The sequence below is a fragment of the Polyodon spathula genome, chromosome 13 (assembly GCF_017654505.1).
Source record: "Polyodon spathula isolate WHYD16114869_AA chromosome 13, ASM1765450v1, whole genome shotgun sequence".
Taxonomy (NCBI): Eukaryota; Metazoa; Chordata; class Actinopteri; order Acipenseriformes; family Polyodontidae; genus Polyodon; species Polyodon spathula.
The window spans coordinates 11,870,562-11,889,637 of record NC_054546.1 but is presented as its reverse complement, the minus strand read 5'-3'; positions in this window follow the sequence as shown (position 1 = coordinate 11,889,637).

Genomic DNA, 19,076 nt, shown 5'->3' with positions numbered 1-19,076 from the left:
TACATATATGTCTTGCAAACCTAAGCAATTTATTTAGGATTTAGCCAAGCTTCTTGACAACTTCCCATAGCCATGTTTAAAATCTAATAAGTAACCCTTATGAAGGTTCATAATTAGCTAACCCAATGACCATTGATTTTCTATTTCAGCTCCTGTGCCTTAGAGTATTATTTTAGCAAGTGTCTACATATTAGACTCCTGCAGGTGGGTTTATAATTTCAATAGAAGCTGTGTTTTGTTTCACTGTTAATAAAAGAAGTCAACAGTTGTCCAACTTATTGCTGCTTTCTGGTAATCGTGTGTTTTAGATCTCTATGTTCTCAATTCATAGCCCCAAATAATCCCCTAGTTGCTCTGAGTTTCTGTATCAGTCTGGGTAACATTCCACCAGTGACTGCATGGACTTTTCAGCTGCCCATTCTCATAACACAGACAGGCCTGGGCCTTCCCTAATGATTTTGGTCCTTTAAAGGTTAATTGCTCTTGTTAATTCCTGCTAATGACTGTTTTGTTCTGTGGTATGTCACATATTTGTTGAATAAGAAACCTTTTTACTAATAGCCTGCAATCAATTATGCAGGTCCTTGTGGCGCAGTTGGTGTTGGACGGCTGTGTGTTTTAATATTGGATGACATGTTTTACCTGTAATTTGCAATGGGCTACCAGTGCTGACAATAGGTCACCTTTATAAATGGGATGTTCATGCAGCTGTGGAGTATGTGGGGTTACCTGTACACATCATGTAAAAATAAAATAATGGTGTGTTGTAAATCTTCATTACAATTAAATATACATTCTTCAATAATAATAATAATAATAATAATAAGAAGAAGAAGAAGAAGAAGAAGAAGAAGAAGAAGAAGAAGAAGAAGAAGAAGAAGAAGAAGAAGCAGCTCATTAAGTGAAAGTTATGTGGTATAAAGTGAATTTGGGCTAATGTACCATATTTTGGACTTGTTCCATTCTATTGTGATTTACCTGAATTAACACTGCTAGCAAAAAAATAAAAAAATAATCATACTTCTGATTTTGTCCGCATGGTGTCTGTACTGAATAACAAATGAATGCCCTTAACAAACAAATATTTAAATTACTATCATGCAACTTAAAATTATCATTAATAATTGTGTGTAGAAGTTTTTTTTTTTATTTATGTTTTGAAAATAGAGAAAATTCAGAAAATGCACTTCATTTACTGTGACCCTAGAGGCTTTGCTGAAATCTTAGCAAAAAAAATCAGTCAAATCATATGAACCATCTTTGTGCTTTGTGTTCATTGTTAACTTTATTGATAAATAAAGTTCTCCTGAGAGCACTGGAGTTCAAGTTGTCCATGTGCCTTCAGTATATGTGTAGCATGAGCAGCAACATACAGGAAGTAGCTTCCCTTGCAAAAGCAATGTGACTCAGCCTTACATTGAAGAGACCTGCCCCTGAAGTTTTAGAGATTAGTCAGTTTTCATGCCCATCTTTACCTTAGTCTCTGCAAGATTGCCAAAAATGGTGCTGATTAGTGCCATCTGCTGTGAGGGTGATTTTGTTATGTAGACACCTGTCCACTATGACGATCACCAAAACTGAATTCCAGCCATCTCTTAAAAATGACTTTCAATCACTGGCACCCTAATCTCAGTGAAGAGGTGAACTGCCAAATCAGCGATGGTTAATCCACTGAGCCACCCTGCCTATACACTTTCTCCCCATCTTATCAGGCCAAGCCTGTGATTACTACACTATCCCTAAAGAGAATTTTCCCATTTTAAACAATTTACCACAAAAAGGGGATCGCGAAAGAATCATTTGGCCTCCCTTGATTAATATTGTGGTATAACTTTACAACTCTGGAGGCTAATCAGGCCAGCACCATTAGACTCAATATTGCAAAAGGAAGCCAATAAAACACGTCTGGGTGTTTGCTCACTGCAACTGTGGCCTGTCAATTTGCTGCCTCTAAGAAGAGTTCTGCCATTACAAGGACATGAGAAACAAATGAGGCCAATTCCTCTGACAGAATCCTATCTGATATGTCAATAAAGATCTTGAAGCCACGGGATGTTGTGAAATAGATTTCCCTTTAAGTCAAGGGGGAGAGTATATATAACTTTCTTCCATTAGGTGAATTATCCTTCGTGGAGTCACAAATTAGAAAGTGCAATCCTAAAATTATCTGTCTCAGATACCTGGTCCTGTGTAAAGAAGCAGTGCTGAATCTGTGTACGGCGCACTGCTAATGAGAAAAAAATATATCATCTTGTGCATATGAGCCTGACTTAAAGTTCCACCCAGTTGGTAAAAGCGTGGTTGGTGTGACAGTGCTAGCGTACATGAAGTGGTTGTCTAAAGCAGTGACCTACAGTGCTCACTCTTGTTAATTTGACTGGAGGAGTTTCCATTTCAAACTCAGCAAATAAATACTATTGATTTCATTTATTAGTCACCAAATTTTAGCATCTACAGGTAATGCAATGCAACAACAGTGTTACACGATTGGCACACATATATTTTATAAATATTATTTAGTGTGCTATACAATCATTTATTTTAATGTAAACATTGGGCTATTTTATTATTTTTCCAATGTTTAATTACCCACTTTCATAAAGCTAGTAAATTGATAAAACTATCCACAGATCAGTAAAGCACAGGCTTTGTTAGTCTTGGACTACCCTTGTTTGCTTTATGCAGTGTTTAAGTGAGTGTCATCACAATATAGTATCTGATTGTCATAATTAAGTTTAAGGACTTTTGGGAGTATACTGAGCTTTGAATAATATACCTACAGCAAATGTTATATTTTATTTATTGAATCACTACTTTGTGTCAAAATCAGCCACGTAAGGCCTGCAACTTAGGTCTATATTTGTTATTACTGGCATTTACTTGTTAGTTGGTATTACGTAAAATTATATATATATATATATATATATATATATATACTGCATAGTGACCGTTGAAAAAAATTAGTCTAATAATTTTATGTTGTGAAATCGTAACTTTATTTCAGGTATACAAGTCCACAAACACAGGAGTCTGCTTAGACGACCGTAGGGTAGAGATGACCATTCTAATTAACAACTTTCCGGTGAAAGGTAATAATAAATTTTGTTTGGTGCACTGTCACGTGACGTAATCATTATAAGACACCTACTGAAAAACAAAGTTAAAAATTTTTATTTTATTTATTTATTAGATCTATTATAAAATCGAACGTGCCCCCTTCCGTCGGTCGTCCCGACCATCACTGCATTAGTGTATGTTTCTGTATCCGGACTATATGCAAAGGAGCCTTTCGTTGGCCGCATTTCATAAAGTGATAAATATATATATATATATATATATATCTATTATATATATATATATATATATATATATATATATATATATATATAAATTTTCGAATCTTACAACAAACCTAACCCGAGATTTGTTTTTGTTTTTTTTTTTTTGCTAAACATCTAGACTGAATTATAATACATTTTATTAAGAAGTTTAATTAAGTGTTAATTGCTCTGTTAATATAGTAAGGGCATATTTAAATAGACAAACAGATTGACTAGTTGGAAATAGGTTAAAAGTGCAGTTCAATTCTTCTAGATCCGTATGCCCTTCTGTAAAATAAAATACAAAATGTCATTGGTATGGTCCAGTAGATAGCATTGTTCTTTCCTGTCAACATACCTTTTTAGAACTAGAACATGGGAAAATGCCAATATATTTGAGTTATTCAACATCTTATGCATACTCCGAAATGTAACAATTTCCCACATATGTAAATAAAGTTGAACAAGCACAAATGAAAATGTTCAATGGATGTTGCAGACTTGGGATCCAAAATAGATGAACCAATTAAACTGAAGGTAATCTATTGAGTGCTCTTCTGTGTACTTAACCAGGAGTCACTCAAAAAGCTTTTGACACCTTGCTAAATTACAAAGTACTATTAACAACTTTTATCCTGCCTCTGGCTGGAGCCAGACCACCAAGCAGAGAAGGATGTTAGGTTAAGAAAACAATTGTCGCGGCATTTGATGCTGTAATTAACACAAAGGTGCTAAAACATCCTTCTCACAGCATGGGCTGCAGCCGTAATGTTATCCTGGTGCAGGGCACCTCAGGTCAGGCCTCCCCAAGCCCACTCAATTACAGGACCACCTTCCCCACAGTCAATGTGAGTTTTAGGGCTGTTTTGGGGTGAGTACCGTCCCTAGCTTGATGGCAGTCTGTCGTTCTTATGGTACTGTAATAAGTCTGATCAGTTTCCTGACATTCTGTTAGTGCACTAGTATTTTATGCATCTAAAAGCCTCTGTTGTTCAAAGTTTTATTTTATGTGTTGTTTGTAGTATCACTTATACTGATGCTGTTGTCATTAAGCTAAGGCCTGTGGTATTTTTTCTTTTTGTATTTTAATCTGCTGTAAACCCCAGTGTTGACCTTTAAAGGGGAGAGTGCACATTTAAAATGTTTTAATTAGACGCCATTTTGAGGTCTGTCACAGATAATGCGTATGGTGTAATCTTTTGAAAATTCTTGCGCAGACAGAGCAAGTAATGTTGTGCATGTTTAAAAGTCATTTCCATAAGTAAGTGCAGTTTGTGTACAGTTTGTTCCTGGTTAATGAAGTGAAATCTTGTTTGCATTCCTCCCAATTTCACCAGGAAACCCATTCAAGCATCCGTGTCAAAATTAAGGGAATAAAAATTAAAACCCTGCTATCTTTAACTGAACACTCAACCACTGAAACTAAACCTGATGTTTGCATGTTAAATGTTTTTGGTGATTTTTAGTTTTAGATTTTCAATAAGATGTTTTTTTTTTATTATTATTATTATTATTATTATTATTATTATTATTTATTGTTATTATTTGATATTATTTAAATGCAGTTAATGACAGAAAATGCAAATAATATAAAAAAAGGAGAAAATGGCTAACATTTATTTATTCTTGCTGTTCTCCTGTCTTGCTGGTGTCATTAGAACAGCTCGTTGCATCCCATTCTCTCCCATTATCTCGGCTATCAGCACAGCCCAGCAAGATTCCAGCAGGGCTATAAATACTTCCCGTCGACCACACGTCGTTCCCACATCATCTTCCTGCCACAGCTTAATGATAGGAAAAAAATTCTAATGTGTTTTCTCTTTTTTCAAAATTGTACATTATCTTCTAAAATGCCATCCAAGCCTTAAAGTTTTATGTAGTTTAAAAAGGTACATTAACACCTCATTTGCAAGATATCTGATAAGATGTATACTATGAATATTAATATTGTGATGAAAAATGGGGAAAGGTGTTTTTTTAAAAAAAATTTTACATGACATCAGGGTCACTGGTAGTAAAAAATTGGGTTGAAATTTACAAACAGACATACAAATGGTATTGCATCTTACATTTAGGCCTACAATAATCTGGTATTATGTGTGAATACATTCCACTAATATATATTTTTACATACCCCATTGGTGGCATTCAGACTAAATAAAATGAATAGATCTATAACTCAAATTTGATACCTATTGACAAATATAGTAGCTAAGTAGCTATGTAGTGAATTAAAAACTAATTAAAAAATAGGCAACCTTATCTAACTTAAATTAACCCTTTGTCCCTTCGGAACTCCTAGGACTTAACAAAATCCTTCTTACAGTTGTGGGCCAACCACAGTTTGCATAAGGGTTGTCATGTATTCAGCCATCAATAGTTGTGGTGCTAATGGTGGGCTGCTTTAAGTTATTTTTTGGTAGCTACCTGACAAAGTCAGAAGACATTACTTAGAAAAAAGGTTAGGAAACTCCTCACAGTTTTCTTGACATCATTATGTAAATTGCTCTGTGTGGTCTACAGAATGGCCCACAGTCAATATGCGGATACTATTTTTTTCACAGTACCATCAGCCAATCAGCTACCTGACGAATCATTAAAAAAAGTTTTCTAATAGCGATAGTGTCTTCTTTATGATACAATGTCTGCTCCATCGGCTTTGATATCTAACATTATCACAATAATGCAGTGATTACAGTTTTACTGTTTCATAAGTAATTAAACTTTGTTATTCATTCAATAGCTTATATAAAATAATAATAAAACAATAAAAAAACACATATACTTATGAACTTCAGTTGCCTAAAAGCAGTGTGTATAATCAATCAGTTCTAAAATAAAACACATATAAAAACAGAATGAAATAATATTATTGAACAATATTTACAATAGAAAAAAATGTATATTGTTTGTGACCTGAGGTTTGTGAGCCTTGCTGAACACTCGCATAGCTATATACATGATACATTAGGTTAAGTATTAGTTTGAGTAAGTGTCCTTAATGCTGGTAAATTAATTTAAATTTGAACAGAAATGAAGTTAAATATTATATTATTAAGAACAGGTCCCAAAATGAGCTATAAACTCCCAACAGTGTCCTGTTGTTCCTGTATTAAAACAATGGTTATAAAGCGTATCAGAAACAGCCCTCTAAAATCTAATCAAGTGTTACGGACTAAACAAACAGACACAACTAAGATACTAACTCTGTGGAGTCAAGAGGTTTGTCTTGTGTCACATCCTGTGATGGACAACACGAAGTAGAGCTTCAAACTTCGGCCTGGTTACAAAATGTATAATCTAGACTTTCTGGGGGGCCATGGGTGGTAGTGGGGTAGGGGGAATGTGTTCTAGGTGGGTTTATTTGGATACGTCACTGGGGCACAGACAAACAGTGACCCACACAAAGTGTGTGCTTCATTTCCCTCTTTTAATCAATGTTTACACCCATCAGGGTAGTGGTCACCATGGAAGGAGTGTATAAATCACAGGCTGACGGCACTGTATCACAAAGACACACAGAGACCCCAAGTTTTGTTGTTTCTTTTTTTTTTTTTTTTACTGCTTATTTGTTTTCATGGTGATCTCACTCTCTAATGGGTGCCGTGGAATTACAGCTAATTAAGGATGTAAATGGTGCTGGAGAGTGACAAAGAGGCTGCTTGTAATTCTGCATTAAATTGTCTCTTACCTCAGCAGAAAATTTATCACAGGAGGCAATGTCAACTTTTACAGGGGAGGGTTATTTGCATTTGTGCATTCATTAGTGCTACAGCACTCCATTCCTGACATGATTGCTCTGAACATACTGTATGCCCCTAAGCAACCTGTGGTCTAAGGGGGTTCCATGGCACAGTTTGCTTTGGCTCCCCTTCAATAGCTAGGTTTACTGAGAAACCACAGGCTGTAAGTAGAAGGGTACTAGGGCATTTTCAGAAACACTTATTTACAGTCTTGCCTTCTTTCATTGTGCAAGAACCATTCACAGGAAGTCACACTGTTTGAACTACTCTGAACGGTCTTAACCTGGCATACAAAGGATTATGACTTCTTGCTGTCCTCAGGTCTGCCTTTATGTCATCATAATGTTGTCTGTGGTTATAAGATAAAACAAATACACATTTTCTCTGGGGTATCCTTCCAATACCCTTCTGATTTGGAGAGATTTTTTGAGAATATCTGCAATTGATTTTGTGGCTTTTAACATTGAATTTTAATTTAAATTTTTTTTTTTTTTGCAATTCTTTGTTATGTCTCTACAATGAAGGTAATTCCCTGTTTGGCATAGAAATCACAATATGTTAACAGTTAGATATGTGAGAGACAAACAAAGTCGTAAACTGACGGGGACCTTAAAAAAAAACTGAGAACAGCTGGGAAGGTACTAAATAGAAATTAGAAATGACACAGCCTCTCACATGTATGATGGTCAGTGCATTAGATCATTTTGTAACCCTCCCCTACTTTCACAGTAGTTGGACATCTACATGCAAGGTGCCACACTAAAGTAAAAAAAAAAAAAAGATAATTATTGATGTGTAGAATTTTCTAATTCATTACCATAAAGTTAAAGAATTATTGGATACTGTTTTAAAATAAATACAATTGTGAGAAGCTGCAGAATATGTTTGCATTTCAGATTACCTAAATACAATCAATTAATACAACATAATTCTTCAGGCAGGAATACTCAGGGATAGGTGTACTAAGATGGGCCAGTCACAGCGCAAGCATACCACAATTTGCATTTTATGTTGCGACAAAGTATACATTTTGTCGTATATACTAAGAGAAAATATGCTAATGAAGACAGTCGCAATATACTAATTTAAATATTTGTTGTGTCCTCTTAGTGAAATCTCTAGCATTATACATTGCAAGAGTCGAGCAACATTGTTCTAATAAACAGCAGAAGTTGAATTGTGGTTTGCTGCAGCAGAGGGTGCCCCAAGAATAATGTCTATAATGTTAGGCGGTGTTGGGTGAAAAAGAAAAAATACAATAAAATTGCTCACACGTAGATTTATAGTGCTCAATGTATTTTAAATATATTAATCATTGTGCTGAAATAACACTAATGTGTTTTGGGTAGGCTATACATTACATTATGAAAAAAAATATATAAATCTGTACAGTACAACTATAACACTATACAGTACAGTAGTAAAATCAAATGAAAAACACCTAGCGCACTTTCTTTTTACTTTAGCCTGTAGACTACCGCTATGGTAACACAGAATAAACCATGCTGCTGCATTGCGCACACTAAATTTTATTTTGTATTATTATTATTATTATTATTATTATTATTATTATTATTATTATTATTATTATTATTATTATATTATTACTAACAACTTGGCAGCCTAGACAATTAACACAAAAGTTATGATACTTACTTAATATGAATTTCAAGGAACCAATAACAAATGTTGCATAATACTACTAATTCATATTATCATGAGTAGCCTAGAAGCTAAATGAATACTGTCTGATTTTATTTAAGTTAGTCAGTGGTGCAGTGCTAAAAGATGTTTAGAATGAACTGGTAGTACAGTGGATAGGTGAATGATTTGTGCCTGCGGTGATACAAGCAAGACAGTTAGGGCATGTCCTAAAGAAGATTTTTAACCATAGGGCCACTGCAGATTTTTCCTGTGGTGGCAATGGCAGCCATTTTCCAAGATGACCATCGTCCTATTTTGCCCATAAAATGGTAGACTGGATCAAGTTGTGGGGTTGCAAACTTGATTCAGATGTATTATTTAAACTGTATTTATATTTATAATGCTCACCAAGGATCATACAAGATAATACAACTTATCTATCTATCACACAGTAGAGCCTTCATCGAGAGGGCTCTGTCGCTATTAGAAAATTATCTATTTATTAGATTTTTTTTTTTAAACTTACAATGGAAAAACAACATGTAGAGAAGAAAAAAAAATGCAATATATTTTAATAAACCAAATATTTTATTTATTGATTAATTTATTTTTGTCATGTTATGGTTTCACGCTTTCTTATTTTGATTGATCTGGATGTTTCTAGAGAAAGCAGTATTTCCTTAACAGAGGCTAAGTTGGGCCACATTCTCCACCACAATGGCAAAGGGCAGTGCACTGGAAAGCTGCCTTGAGGCATTTGCACTGTCCTCTGCAGCCAATTACAAATGCAGCGCAGGAATTTATAGCTTGTGGAAGAGTTGTCCAGCATATTTCTTAGTAATATTTGTCATTTTTGTTCACTTGGAGATGGAAGCTCAGGAGTCGCAATCATTATCTGGGCCCAACAGTGACCAGCTTTGTATGCAGCCTTTTTCATGTGCTGGATGAGTGCTGCCTTTGTCAGGGGAAGGCCATCAAGTGCTCTACCCCGAGTGAAGAGCTGTTTGCAAGTTAACATACTTCTGGCTGCTGGTACAGTCATACAGAAAGACCACAAAGAGCTCCAGTGGTTTAAACCAGTCTTCTATGGAATCTGGTGTCACGCCCAAAGCACACAATGCTGGTGTGACCTTGTTGTAGGCTTTCCATGTGTCCCATGCAGTATTCTTCCATCTGCCTCCAAAGAATGACACCGCATCACACCCAGTGAATGCATGGAACATTGGTAAAGCAACCCACCAGTCAGGACCCAGTGATCTTGCCATTTTGTGAGCAGCTAAGAACCGAAAGTTCTTTGCAATTCTAAAGGCAACCCACAACACAGATTGAGGCGCTGGGCTGATGTCACTGCCAGAATTATCACATCTGCATCAACTGTGCTTATTGACACCTTGGTATGGCCTTGTTTCACGGCATCTTCACGATTGCATGGAGCAAGACCTGACACATCTCAGTGCTCAGTACATAGCACACCAGAGTGATGTGTGTTGATGACTTGCTTGTTGGTGTTCATGGCTGCTGCACTGGACACCAGGAAGGAGAACAGCTCCATCTTGTTGTTATCAATTCTGAGATGTCTATTACAGCTGGATTGGCAAATTCTCTGCTATCCAGTACGAGGAGACCATTGTTTTCATCGCTGAATGGATTCCCCATCTAATGTGCCGTCTTCTTCACATTAAAGTTTCCTTTGAGAAACACTGCAAAGACATCAAGATGCTGGACTTCCAGTGCAGCCATGTCATGCAGATGGACTGGAATCCACCTGGCATAATTGGTCTGGTCCAAGGCGAAGAACCACGGAATGATCTTGGTCAAAGCATCTATTTAGAGTCTGCCTCTCGTATTGCTCTCACATAGATCACACCTCAAGCTCCAACTGCAGGATGATGGACCAGAACTGGAACTGGGGACTTGCTTCAGCTTTGTCAGTACACCAGTCTTCCAGGGACATCATATTCTCTCCCAGTAGAAGTTTTGACAACTGTACTTCTTGCGCACATTTGCATTGTCTTCACCAGGCGATTTCCTCTTCTCTTCCCATTGAAGTTTTGTTTTGTTGAACTGTAATCTGCACGATTCGTGACATTTGGCCTTGCAACGCGGGAACGTTGCTTCAATGCCCTTGTCATCATCCAGTTGTGATAACTGTATTGTTCTTGGCAAGCTACCAATCTTTCTGAAACCAATGAGATTGTCAGCTAGGGTCTTGTAACCTGCTTCCTCTGTACCATGTCTTGAATCAGCTGGACAGTGGAGTACCTTGGGTGTGCTCCTGACACAGAGCACATTTGTCCCAGTCTAGCCGACTTGACATCCCTGAGGATCCAAAACTTTGCATACCTTGGCCACTGTAACTCAAAAGCATGTTCTAAAGAAAATACATGACAGATAAGAGCAAGATAAAAACTTAAACAACTCTGGTGGATTCTTCCATACAAATCATGTAGAAGTTTATAAATTCTACAGTACTTTCAACCTCATACTCGTACTTAAGACAAAAGTCTTTATATATCATTCAAATGTATTTAAAATATAATGTTTAATATGCAGTGTAGTTTCACATTGAAACAGGTTGAGGCCCTACAACTATATTTGTATTGGTTTATACTTTGATGTTTAATAACAAAAAGAAAAACACATAATAAAAGTAACTTTAATTGAAGTTTTATATTTATTAAAAGAAAGAAAACATACATTTATAACATAAATGCATACCTGATTGTTTTAAATGTATTTTCAGTTAGCAGTTTAAATTTGTTTTCAAGGGTTGTAAGTACACCCTGCTTTTAGGGAAAAATATGTATTTGGCTGTTCACCTCAAAAGTGCATTGAGCACAACTAGAAAAGCACGAGAAAAGATGGACTGAGAAATGCCAGCAACAATGGTGACTGTTTAAGCATGGTTTCAAAAGATCTTAAGAAACTGATGTAATTCTCTGCAGCTTTTGAACCTCTCATTATGATATTTGAGAAGCCGTATTTGAGAATTTATGCAGGAACACCCATAATTACATATTCATCTATGCTTGACAGAAACTTCAGCTGCAAAGCATTCCCTAAAAAGTCGCAAATAACACTGCACAACACTTTAGTAAACCTACCCCTTAGTGTATGAAAAACTATGTAAAATGATGTCGAGTTTAGAGTACAACTATGCAAGACAATTAATAATGACTGCAGCTGTTTTTTTCTTTTAATTGTTTGCCTGGGATAGTTTAGCTGAGATACTATATCTTGTTTACGGCAGATACCCAATAAGTTGACTTCACACAGTAAGGCAGTGATTGAATTACCACCACTACACTACATGCATTAAGAAGTATTATCATACAGCATTTGCTATGAAGCAAAAATATACTTATTATTTAGTAGTATTATTGCCTATCTAGAGAATTTAATCACTGGCTATAACTATCCAGTTTTTCATTTGGCATGCACACTGGGCAGGTGGCACAACATTATTAATAACCACATATAAAAATGATACTGAATACTGCTTGACACTTTCTATAGTTACTGAAACAAGATGTTTGAAGCTGAGGAAGTACCAACAACGATTATACACCAGTATATAACTTTAATTCCGTACAGAAAAGAAGAAGACAGTAACCAACTATTAACATTTCAAATCATTACAAATTAAGCCATTGTCTTGGTGCGCTATTGAAGTAGTGAGTGGGCTGTGGGTAATATTGGGACCATGGGAGGCAGTCAAAGAGAACAATCAAAGTGTGGGCAGTGATGGTAAGGATTGATCGCCCCTCTGTGATGTATTTATTCATTTCTTTCAACTGCTCTTTTTTCCCCAGCTCAATCCATTTACATTTAGGCAAGGCACTGCTTGGCCCAATTATTTATACAGTTCCATTAGCCCACATTGAAGTCGATTCATTCATCAATTTGCGTGTTCGTTAAAAGCCTATCAGTCTGAGCACGTTACTGGCCTAGGCTGCATGACCTGCACTTGCTCCCTTTAGTTTCTGGTAACAAGCTGGAGGAGGGCTTGAGAAAGATGTTTTGCCAGAGGGAGGGTGGCAGCAGTTTGAGATTCAAAAAATATATAAATATTCTAATTGCATAGATAACATTTTCTTTGTTTTTGTTTAAAAATAACTCAAATTGCAACAATGACTAACGTTGTACTATCTCCATCTAATCAACATACAAATATTTCGATACATCAACACTTCAGGTATATATATATATATATATATATATATATATATATATATATATATATATATATATATATATATATATATTATATGTGCTGTTAACAAAAATGAGTTAAACATAACGCTTAACAGAAACTAACATGCATGAGGAATAAGGTTTTTAAATTCTGCATTGCATCAACTCACAACTACACTCAAATTACTGACTCATAATGACATTTTGTGCATAATGGCATGATGGTTCAGAACCACTGAACAAACACAACAACAACAACAACAACAACAACAACAACAACAACAACAACAACAACAGCAGCAGCAAAAACATTGAGGGTCTTTACTTAATGATTAACTGGAATATTTAAATACAAAATCCAATGGTCCTTTTTTTTTACCCATAGGGGAAAATACTAAACATTCAACATAAAAATATTGTGTTATATAATTTTCACCCTTTGGCTCAGGTGAACATTCTACCTGTTTGAGGTTTGACTGATGTAAGATGTCTTTCGGCTTTTGTATCAGCACAAGTATCAACCTAAAGCAAACCATATTATACCTTTCTAAACAGCTGAGAATCTTAAGATTATCACGAAAATAATGTTTTCACTCTATGCTAAAATACACCCTAAGATTATCTTGTTTGAATGTAAAAAATATGTTTTAAATTGTATTTGAAAAATGATTTTTCTTTAGAAATCTCTCAAGTGTAATTTAGTGATCTCCTACCTAAAAACTGTAACAGTATCAGTGGTAGCCACAACACTCAGGAAGTAGGATCAGAAAGAATTGTTTAAATACTGTGTCTGGTTTTCATTTTACACCAAATTGTTTGATGGGTGTGTAAAGTGAAAAAGTTCACCATCAAATAGATTTGTCAACTCATCAACATTTTTGGTTATGTAAAGCAATTTTGTCTGCTCTGTGGTAATGCTGCCCTTTAAAATCATGGCATATACAGTAATCAAAACAGAAACGAAGATACTGAAATGCTGCACCTCATAAAAAAGGTATTTCTGTTGGTCTAGGGCTTTAGTGAAATGTGTTTTGATTGGAGAGTCATCCATGATGTTTAAATTATGAATATTTCACTACAGTTAAAATTTTATTTTTTGGTTTATAAACATTTTGGTAGATTTAGTGTGATTTCTAGTAAGCTTGTACTGTGATGAATGTCTTTCTCCCGACAAAAAAAAAAAAAAAAAAAAAATATATATATATATATATATATATATATATATATATATATATATATATATATATATATATATAAAACCATCCCTGATTGGTTGTTGGAGCCTTTGGGGATGTCAATCATTTGGTAAGCAACCAATAGTTGTTTATAATGACTTAAAATGGGCACCTAGCATCACCTTTACATCATCGTTCATATGTGAACGATGATGCAATGGTGACATTAAACGCCCATTTTCGTAAGTACAAGCTTACCAGAAATCATATCAAATCTTCCAAAATGTTTATAAAGCCCCCCAAAAAATTGCAAACTAGCAACTGTAGTGAAATATTCATAGGTTAAACATCATGGATGACTCTCCAATCAAAATGCACTTCACTAAAGCCCCAGGCCAATAGAAATGCCTTCTTATTATGAGGTACAGCATTTCAGTATCTTGGCTTCTGTTTTGGTTACTGCAATTTTAAAGGGCAGCATTACCGAATATCTTTACATTATGTAATGCTTTATTTATTATTTTTTACCTCCTCCACAGTCCAGATTTGAACCGATGACCCGTCAAACAATTTGGTGTAAAATGAAAACCAGACACAGCATTTATACAATTCTTTCTGATCCTATTTCTTGAGAGTTGTGGCTACCACTGACACTGTTACAGTTTTTAGGTAGGAGATCACTAAATTACACTTATGGAGACATTACTAAAGAAAAATGAATTTTCAAGTATATTTTAAAACTTATTTTTTACATTCAAACTAAGTAATCATAGGGTATAAAAAAGATATTGCTGCTCTAGAAAGAGTACAAAGAAGAGCGACCAGAATTATTCCGGGCTTAAAAGGCATGTCATATGCAGACAGCTAAAATAATTGAATCTGTTCAGTCTTGAACAAAGAAGACTACGTGGCGACCTAATTCAAGCATTCAAAATTCTAAAAGGTTTTGACAGTGTCGACCCAAGGGACTTTTTCAGCCTGAAAAAAGAAACAAGGACCAGGGGTCACAAATGGAGTTTAGACAAAGGGGCATTCAGAACAGAAAATAGGAGGCACTTTTTTACACAGAGAATTGTGAGGGTCTGGAATCAACTCCCCAGTAATGTTGTTGAAGCTGACACCCTGGGATCCTTCAAGAAGCTGCTTGATGAGATTTTGGGATCAATAAGCTACTAACAACCAAACGAGCAAGATGGGCTGAATGGCCTCCTCTCGTTTGTAAACTTTCTTATGTTATTATGTTCTTATGTTCTTATTTCAGCATAGAGTGAAAACGTTATTATTTTGATAATGTTTAGATTCTCAGCTGTTAAGAAAGGTATAAGACGATATACTTTCTAGATACTTTCTGGGAAGATAATTACTCCATCCCTGTCAACCTAATACATTTGTGTATGCCAAACATACCTTTTAACCACTAATAACACCACAACCCGTGCACCAATATATACATACACTTAAATAATAACTCAAACATGAAACAAACAAAATACGCACAGTGGTGGGGTGTACCCCACCACACCCCGTTTTAGAAGCATTGCCATCTGATTAGATCAATAAATCCAGGAATCAGGAGATCCTGGGTTCGACTCCCAATGTGCCTCATTCCCACCAAGCTCTACAATTGGGTAGAAGGAAGAACTCATTGGAAATAAATGATTGCAACTCAGACAGATGTGTCTATTGAAGTTAGGGAAGGTATAGATATTTCATAAGATGAAAGTTTTCATTGTTATTCAAAGCAGAGGCATAAGGCACCCAGAGAGGCAGTATTCAGCATATATGTCAATGTTATTAGTTGTTTTTTTATTGTTTTGCTGCTGCTAGAGTAGTTTAATAAATTACATAAAACGATATCCTTAAAAACTACTTAAAATTAAATTCTAAGTCCTTATTAGTGTTATCCCATGGAATAAATGCTTTACACTCCCTGAATAAACATGCAAAGATAATTCAACATTGGTTATAACTATTATATTTTTATGAGCTGGGTAATATGAACTTTGTATTGCATTTTCTCATTTACAATGTAATTGTACTCCAATTGCTTTCCAGCAACAGTTATAAAATGCTTATGGAAATTCCTTGTTAAAAATGATATTATAAGATAGTTTTCATCTCATTTTTATTCTATTCAAACTGGTCTAGGTTTTTACTTTCTCAAGTCCTGTACAACAGTGTTCATTGCATCATTTGCATTATAACATATAGATGTACTGTGTAATATCTAATGTTCTTACATTGTTACAATCCAAGTCAGTGACAGAAAAAAAATAAGTTTTATTAAGCTAATAAAATAATAATGATCGGATTTGTCTGGACTCTTGCAGGATTTGTTGTTTCAAATGGTATTAAAGGCTGTGTAGGGTGAGTTGGGGTTTGTGTGGATGTCTAGGTTGACGCTTGAGGGGTAAATATAAAGTTTCTATCTGGACACCGGGTTGGTTTTCAACTTGCATGGGAACTCCTTCAGCAAATCAAAAGTCATCCTATTTAATTAGTAAAGCCCCCCCCCCCTCGAAATGCAGAATACAGTGACAGGCGTGCCTTTGAAGTTGTGTTATGTGTTGTTCTGTCAGAATAAGCCCTCCTTGAAACAGCCCTAAATAAAACAATCTCCCCACTGTCCTACCACTATGTTTGTTTAATCTCCTGACCCCTAGTTCAGGCATGAGCATGGAGAAATATCTGCTCCTCATATTTCTCACTGTCTTGTAAAGCACTTAGTGATGGTGGTCCACTATGAAAGGCACTATGTCAAATAAATATTCATTCATTCATTCATTTAATGATGGCTGTTTGCAGTTCTGTTAAAAATCTAAAGCAGTTACACACAGAGTTAGGAAGTTGACATAGTTTTTTGATCACTGCAAAGGGATTATTTATGTTGATTATCCATCTTTCTTATTATTTAAGGTTTTTGAAACATTAATTATAATTGAAAATTTAAATAATTACATCCAGTTCCATAAAACAAAAATTCATTTTACCCACAAAGGACTGTTTTGTCACCAAACAATCCTTTATCTCATACAAGACTACAAAAAAAAAAAGTTTAGAAAAGATAATGAGTGCTTCATCAGAAGCTTTGGCAATGAACAGCCCTACTAGACACCCACTGACAGACTGGCGAACATGGTCTAGTGGTTTCAATATTGCTGAGGTTGGAAATTCACATTACCACCTGAGGAAATAAGCAGACTATCCAGACCTGTGTATTGTTCAGTGATTCAAAATATAAATGTTATTAAAGCTTAGACTTGGACCTACGTAAATAGTGATTTGTATTTTTCCTCTTTTATTACTAGTACATTATCACCGATATACGATAGTTTTGCCGATGAATATATTTTAAAAACATTGAAAAATGTTTTAAAACCCAACAGATTTTTTTTGTACAAGTTTACTGAAGAAAAGCTCTTTCATTTTCAAAAACATCAAATGACTTTATTGTTCTAAGACTTTTTTTCTGCTGGGATGAACAAAATAATAAGCATAGTTGACAATTGTTCTTTCCGCAATATCTGGGGTAAATAATGACCACCATAGGTAATATTAGCATATATATATATATATATATATATATATATATATATATATATATATATATATATATATATATATATAAATAAAACAAATAGCGAGAATGAGTAAGTCATTTAAGGACTAAAAAGAGTGCCTAAATTGTTGGTTACTGGTTTTAACCCATTAACACATTTGTTTGAACAAAAAATATCCACCCCATTCCTAATATTTTTTATTTCATAATTCCTTTTCCTTTTAGCAAAATGTAGATTTTTTTTTTTTCCAAGGGAGAACATCAGCATGAGGACGCTTAATAAATGTTGGATTGAAAGTCCAGCAGGTGCTGGTTTGCAAATGATAAACAATAGCTGGGAATTGGAACATACATTTATTGGCTTTTTTTTTTTTTTTTTGGTTACCCAGCTGGTTGGTAAAAACAAAAAACAACAACACAGGCTTATGACAATTAGATCACTCTAATAGTTCATTTCATTGCAGTCAACAGCCAACAGACGATAAAAGTGTAGAGCAAATTTAATGTGAAATTGACTGGCAATCTATGACTGAGTGTGACCTGCTGAAAAATTTCACAGCCAGCTCTGACCTCTGAATTTCCAATAGGGTTGTTAATAGTCTATTTTAAAACTGTTTTTGAAACATTTGTCTTCACATATTACTGAGTTTATTTTAGTACTACTACAGTATGGTCTGTACACTTGTTTGGTTGTTACAGTATATTAAAAAAAAATTGGGAACCTTATGCACTGATTCTGTGTGCCTATCAGTCACACTCTGCATGCTGCATTGCACAATTTTTCACCAAACTTACATTCTTATAGACTTTTCACATTACATTTGGCTGTAATGTGATAAACTCCAAATATTCTGTACCTTTCAGGTTTGGTGTGATCATTACACAGTGATGAGGGCCTCCATATGTGTGTACTGGTTTGCTATTAACTGGACTCGCATGTACAAAGCATCAGTAAAACTTCCTTAGATGAATGTGACAGGATACACCCTGCCCCTGTGTTTATTTGTATTTTTAGTTGTATTATTATAATTTCAATGTATTGTTTGGTGCTTCAAAACACTATGTTTTGTTATTATTGTTTTACAGCTTGATGGGGTTAAAATTACCCATTAAACCTGTGCATAATGTGGCCATCTCCAAATTAATTAAGTGATTACCAATTTGGAGATGGCCGCGTATATATAAAGAGTGGATCAGCCAATCATTAGGGTTGGTTGTTCAGAGTGGAGGAATGTAAGAAGTAACATATAAAAATACAATTGCTGCTCAGGCTGGATTTCAACCTATCGGTACTTGTTTTGTGTGAACCATTATGTCTTTTTCATTTGGCCACCGTGCCGTTTTGTTTGGGCGGTGTTTTGTTTTGTTATGTTTTGTTTAAACCTTTTTATTTATCATTAAAGAAAGAGCGCATTTGCGACTCACCTGTAGTACCTTGCCT